Source organism: Acartia tonsa, chromosome 15 (assembly GCF_053477335.1).
Source record: "Acartia tonsa isolate MP-2025a chromosome 15, ASM5347733v1, whole genome shotgun sequence".
Lineage (NCBI taxonomy): Eukaryota > Metazoa > Arthropoda > Copepoda > Calanoida > Acartiidae > Acartia > Acartia tonsa.
The window spans coordinates 17020573-17028277 of NC_137274.1; positions in this window are offsets into that span (position 1 = coordinate 17020573).

The window sequence follows — 7705 nt, forward strand, 5'->3', positions numbered from 1 at the left end:
TGATCTGGGGGTATGAAACAGCCGTGCAGAAGCTGAAATCTTGGTGGCCTGTGGTAGAGGAGGTGGCGGCTGTCTAAATCGTCTGCTTATTGGCGTAGGTGGAGACCGTGCAGAAGCAGGTGACGGACGTGGTGCTGGTCGCGGCGGCGGTCGCGCGAAGACGGGTCTTGGCAGGTTCCGAACCGGGGTGTGAACTGGAGATGTCTCCCTAGCTGACAAAGGCGGTGGAGGTGTCGCCAGATTTCTTTGCAACACGCAATTCCGGAATATTGGAACATTGCTCTGTCTGGCGGCTTGTAATCCGTTGTGATTGCCGTCTAGCGATATACATGAGCCTAAGGCGTGTAAATACTTGGTCGTATGTTGACGATAGTGTTGGGACATTTCAGTGGATCTCCAGCGGCCCTTGTCACGGAGGGCTTCATCGGATAATCCGGCGTCACAGGCAGCGGAAACCCCTGCCATTTTGCCGGATTTTCTTCCGATTTTCCCCCCGTAACCTGCGCCGCTGCAGATCCTCTGAATGTCCCTCAACAACGTTCCTACGGAAATTGCAAAACGCCCGTCGGACACAGTTTGTTTTCCTGTGGATGTGTACACGCAGTTCGTGCGGCAGAAAACAAAATTGGTATCGACGCAACGCCCATAAAAAAATCGGAACCCGCTCCTGGTAAAGTAAAGAGATATCAGCTTCACTGGGCAAATGTCGCTCTCCTCAGCGAACAAGAGAGACTCGGATCCGAGTCTCTCTTGGTCATTTTTTCGTTTGGGATAAATGACCTTCAAAACTTGTGTCCCACCTACCACATCCTGACTGATGTGGCAGGCCCGCAGTTCGTCCAAATCCCCCAATCTCGTGAAGTGATGAAATTGGAGGATCAGGGCGACGCAGGCACGAAATTCCGGGAGAGGAATATCCCATACAGACTGATATCCCCTTACTAACCTGAGCAAGGCTCTCCTCATGACCTCCTGTGGGATGGGCGTCGCTTTCCGAACCGGTCTCCTTTCCGCCGCCGCCCTACGAGTGACACCCTCAAAAATCCGCTGTGCCCTAGGGGTGTATTCCGACATAGACTTATTCAGTATATAACACCAGCTCCTGAGGCTTCCAGGGATCTGAAATAATTTGTATTGAAAATCTCTTGTATGATTGAAATTTAACACTCGTCCTGTCAACATCTCAATACTCGTGTTAAAAGATAGAGAATATTATAGTAAAAATCAAGCTTTTATATACAGTGAATGCATTTTTAGTACTTATTAAAATTTATCAACATATAATGAAACAAAGATAGTGAAGGGCCGAATATTTTAACTTATATCCTTCGAAAATGGCAAATTTTTTGACAATCTGTTCTCGAATTTCTATCCTTATTCTATACTTTTTCGAAGCGGACTTATAAGGACTTTTATTCGAAAATGTATGACTTTTCTATTTGATTGCATTGACGTAAAGATCCTTGTTTATTTGGTTTAAGTGTTTTGAATAACTGCTCATATGAGGCTCGAGACATGGTTTGAAAAAATGATGTTGTAAACTTTTATATTTCATTTTTTGTCGAATACAACTAGAATATGTAGACTGTGTACGTGTGTAAAAAGAACGGAATACTGTCGAAGTTTTAATTAATTCAAAATAGTTCGAAAATTCGAAATAATTTCGTTGAACGACGATGCTGCGAATTCGATAAAAAATGATGTGAATATTAGCATCTGGAATGCTCGAGACATTGTTATGTTTAATATATACAAAATAACAAAGAAAAAATAATGATTCATAATTATATTTTCGGATACATTTGTACAATTTTTAATGATTAGAGTAGTTTTTGCACTGGTACAAGAAATTTTCGAATACTGTATGGCACGTATGAATTTTCATTTATAAATTTAGATTAATGGATCTAATGGATTTAAACTAAAGCGTGATAAATGCATATGAAATGCTGAGGTATAAATACTTAGCAGACTGTCTGCAATGAATAGTAAAACATAAAATTTTGAAATAATGGATCTAAACATGATTGTTATCATAAAAGCGAAAATGCCTGGCTTTAAACCAATCTTGGTTTTGCGTTTATAAAAGGATTTTTTGCGTGAAAATTTGGAAAAAATGGGCCTAAAGTTAGATCAAAAAATGATTGTTGGTAAATCAAAAATCTACCATGTCTTACAATTTTCTGGAGAGATTGCACATAAATTTACATAAAAAATTTCGAATAAATGGGCCTAATAGATTATTTCTCTAGCCAGAAGAATTGGTTTGATATTTTTACTGCAACCAGCTGCGAATGGCTGCGCCTCCTCGATGGAATCCGGCGGGGTGATAGACTGTGTCGTCAATGAAATGTGTCGCTTGATTGAATGGCGACACCAGTTGGATGTTATCGCATTATATTATTGACAGCTTTCCGCGGTTATTGAAAGGAAAAATTACAGCTTTTTAGCTCCGATGGGACGAAGGCCCATCGGACGAAACGTGTAGATTTTATGATGTATGTATTCGTGGAAAATTGTTTATAATACGATCTTTTATACATGATTATTCAGTATGGATGACTGAACCGGTTCTAATGCATAGTATATTAATTGGTTTCGAATATACTATGAAATAAAATAAAAGAATGTGTATAAGAAGTTGTTAACCTTGCAATCAGCTGTTTACATTTTTGTCGCAATTTCTAAGACGAGCAAATTAATAATATCACACAACACTATTACAGTGCTAATAAGCTCAAAAAAAGTGTCACAGTTTAAATTCTTTTTCTTAAGAAATCTTCGAGCTGAAAAGAGAGAAGAGTGGATTTCGTGGATTTTAGACATTTTAATTCGCGGATTTTCTTTCTAAACCGTAATATTTCTTCCCGGATTCTTGTGCGACCCAGCCGTATTCTTTCCGCTGATAGAAATGTCAATTTTACACAGCGAGTTGCCACGGAAACCGTGGTGTAACCGTATTGTTGTATGTTTAAATATCCGCGGCCTATTTTCATATCCGCGGAATATAATCTTTATCAAACGATAGATCAGAAATTGTTATTTTGCTTTACTAGTTACTGTAAACTGATAAATGTTTTCAAACTTTTCAAGTGACTTTTAATTATTTTCATTAATTATAAAAATTATTTCCTAACCAGAACTTTGAGTACCAAATAAAAATTATAATTATTAATTGAAAACTTTTAGACTTATATTTTAAGTTTTTAGGTACCATATGTTATTTAGTATTTAGCTAGTGGCTTCGCCCATTGGTCTATCATTTGCTAGCAGCTACGTCCCAAAGAGGCCTCTAGGGGCTTATGAGGAAATGGGAGTTGAATTTGATAACCCAATTCTTTTGTTTGAGGTTTAAAAAGAGTCCTTTGTAAAAAATTGATTGGGAATTTTTTTGGTTGGGGGGGGGGTCTTTTGGGAGGGTGTTATAAAATAGTTATAAATCTTTCCAGGACCTATAAAAAGCTGTTGCTTATTTTTAAAATTATAAGGATAAAATACCATTAGATTAAAAGGGGGGGGGGGGGGGAGGAGGATGCGACAAATTGTTATACCAAACGTTGATCAAAATTAAAGGAACTCAAAAAAAAAAAAATGCGATACACAACTCAAATTTGGCAGTTGCTCCAATAAGACATAATGTGGAACTGTGAAGAAACGGCGGCTGAAAAAACCGCCAAAGACTGTTTTTGTTTGTTTGAATTCCTTTTAGTTATAGGTTTTTTAATCTCCATAAGTGTCATATCTGCCTCCCCCATTTGATGTAAGAAAAATAGGACCAAGTCAAAAATACATTTCGCAGGGGTTTTCTTTAACTAACATAAACTAAAAAAAAAATTTTTGCATCTAGATGTAATAGGTACGTTTTAGACTAGGCTTATGTACCAAAATTTAGAATTCTAGCTCAATATTTAGACTATTTTGCTTACTGTTTACGAGTATCCGTCACTTGGTTTAAGCTTAGATGTTATTGCGGAGCCCCTCCCCCCCCCCCCCCACATTATTACGTATTCGATCCTTGTGACTAAAGGATTAGATTAGAATTCTACATTATTATTATTATTGTACATACATCACAACGGTCTAAGGGTGGAAATTTGGAAAAAAGTCATGATCAAATTTTCTTATTTTAACTTGATATTATTAATTTACATACCCAAGCTCATGCATAATGGACAAGAAAAAGAAAAATAACGTTTGGAACTAAGTTTTTTTTTACTTTAAAGTTGGGTCAAATCAATATTTTTTGAAGGTCAAAAATCTACTTTTTATTTTCTACCTAGATATGAAAAATATTTTTTTTGCATAAATATCTATTAAAAACTAATTTCGTTCATATTCTTTACAAATATATACACCAAATCAATAAATAAAAACATTTTTATAATATATTTTACCTTATAAGTGTTAATTCTACCTATGCTTTGAAAGTAAATTTATGAAATAATTTTCGTCCTTTTTTTACCGTAAAATTGAGCAAAAAAAATTAGTTTTTGTCATTTTACTCCTAGTTGCGCTACCGACCCCATACCAAACCATATATAATTCTTAATTTTGAGAATATAATACAACTTTTAGTTAAGTTTCCAGAGTGGGGTCGGTAGCGCAACTTTTAAAATTTTTAATCTGAAAATTGCCTGTAAAACCTAAATTTGAAGGGGGGGGGGGCGGGGGAATTACAAATCATAACAACAATCTTAATATCTCTGTTATTCCATTACTATTAAAGATAATTGAGTAAAACTTTTTAAAATTAATCATTAATGACCTGAGGAACAATAATTTTAAAGGAAAACCGCGACTTACCCGCAGTTCTCGCAAAAAAAGCCGCAACCTGCAGATTTTTAAAAACAAAACATTTGTTGCACATAGGTCATTTCTCTTTTGATTTTAGTGTTTGGGGAAGGTGTTTTGCCCCTCTAGTCCTTAGAAGGAAAGTGCAAAATAAATTTTGCAGTAGCGGAGCTACTTTAGAATTCGCTAAGTCCGTCAGTCTGTATGAATTAATATTTAAACATCGTGAATTTCTTTACTACGACTCAAGGAGTCAAGACGGTTAAAAGAAATTTTTTTTATGAACATTATCTGTACAAACAACCATCTAGTGTAAGATTTATTTGGTACGTCGGTCTGTCGGTAATTCTCTTACATACATTATAAATCTGTAGAAAAAAATGTATTTATTACGCAGTTTTATTTGTAAGAAAGCTGATTTTTTGTGATGATTAAGCTCACCAACGAGCATCTACTCTTTAGTTCACTTGGTCACCTCATATGTCTGTAAAACTCTTAAGAACATTAAGATTTCAAATAGTAAATGTGTTCGTTTCATCTGTCTTTTTTTGTAAGATATAAAGCATTTCTATGTTATTATTTAGCTTGCCAATACTGATTTAGTTTATTGCTTGGTCTACCGGTTTTTCCTTACTGTTCTAAAATGAATTAAAGTTTGTTTGATATTAATTTTATGATGGTTATCTTATTTTTGGTTAGATTGAGGGGGGGGGGGGGTTCATAGCTACAAAAAAATATTTAGGTTAGTTATGAGAATACTTTTCCCTTTAAAACTCAGTCTGATACCTTTAAAAACAAAGTAAAAATTTAACTTCTGGTTTGGTAGTACAAAGGGGGGGGGGGGGGTAGCGGTGTTGGCCCCTGTAGACCCTTGAGGGACAGTGCTAAATTTAAATACTTATAATGGTAGGCTATACAGGTAGAAAAATATATATAAAAGAATTTAATCAATATCTTAAATAGGAAGATCGATCATCCAGTCTCAATATTCATTTCCTTTAAGTTTAAAAAGACCTAAAAGACCTAACCCCTCTTAAATTTATTATAAATATTAAAAAGCAGTTGTAAGTGGGTAGAAAAAGGTGTATTATAATACTTTTATTCAAATAGATCACTCTTATCTATTGACTCCAAACAGCCAAATGAGGCAGCAAATAACATGGCGTAATTCGGCGGTAGACGGCGGTTTTGGCGGGAAATCCCTATTATTTATTAATAATTGTTTACCTAAGGTAGTAATTGAATCAGGGAAAAAATTTGGTTCAATTATCTTTAAAAATAACAGAGTAGTAACTAAAATTATATTTTATAAATCACCCCTTTTTGGTCACCCCCAATCACATTCCTGTGCACGCACCTATACATGACCAACTTTAAAAAGTTGCCTAATGTTATATATTACTCATAACTTTTTATTTTAATGAATTCGGACTGGTAGAAGTGTAAATATTTAAAGGGATAGTTCTATGAAGTGTATTTAAAGAGTTAAGGTACTTAGAGTAGTGAACTTTTATATGTCTTAGTAGAATATATTAGGCATTGGATAGATATGATTATATGTTAAAGAATTTTTAACATTGACCAGACCAAACTTTTTTTATTTGACAATATCGAAAAAAGTTAAAGAGATTTGCCACATAAATTACATGAAAATGGTCTATTTTTTTCCAAATATGTATAGCCAAAACACCAATTTTAGATAATCTTTTTCCACATATTTCACAAGAGTTATAAAAAAATTGAACAGGGGTTCCCCTTGGGACAAGTTACTTAAAAAACATAAAAAATAACGTCCGGTTCACTATAGGACAGGTTTTCTATAGATTCTTTTAAAAAAAAATAAAGAAAACCGTCCGGTTTACTTACAATATACACATTATATTACGCGGAAATACCAACTAACCATACAACATATATATATAAAAAGAACATTCTCATGTAATTTATGTTGCAAATCACTAACTCTTTTAGATATTGTCAAATAAAAAAAGTTTGGTCAGGTCAATGTTAAAATTCTTTATCACAATCATACCTATCAAATGCCTAATATATTCTACTAAGACATATAAAAAGATCACTACTCTAAGTACCATACTGAATATTTTATTGGTCATTCTTTGTTGTTATGTGTATTTTGTTGTATAAAAAGTTTAAAGTTCTATTAACTAGTAAATGCTATCTAAAGTTGTATTTATGACAAAAAAGTTTTTGCCATATATAACACGCAACGAAGTTGAAAATAAAAATGAAAAACTCATTTTTTAAGGAAAATCCCTGGTAAAATCTCTTAATTTTAATCAATAACTTTATATTATGCACTACTACGTTATTTAAAATAGAAAAAACTTACAGTTCACTATTTTTTTTTAAATGCACTTCGTGAAACTATCCCTTTGATTAAAGCTGTACCAAATTTCCACTAAACCCCTTAAATAGACCGTTGTGTACATATAAAAATAACAATAATAAATTAATTAAATGAATATTCTATACCTACATTTAAGGATGTTGTCATCCTTGTTTTTAATTGTTTTTGTTTTCAGCTTTTACTGTATACTGTATTTATGCAATTATGTAACAAATTTACTTACAATTTTGGGGTATAGTCCCTTTCGTGGCAACGCCTCTTGGGGGGCGTTTTTTCGTATTTTCACAGTAGCTTTTCTCCTAGCCCTTGCTACCTAAATAAACTATCAAAATCCATTAATAAATACAACGAATCGCCCCTCAAGAGGCTTTGCCACGAAAGGGACTATACCCCAATTTTGTTTATAGTTATCTATATATAATACAAAGTAGCTTGATGTCTGTCCGTCCCTTAAGATCTCGGTAACCACTGAACCGATTGGATTCTACTCTTCAGGGAATATATCTATTGGTCCTTTGGTGGTTTTAAGCCATTTTCTTTGGGGGT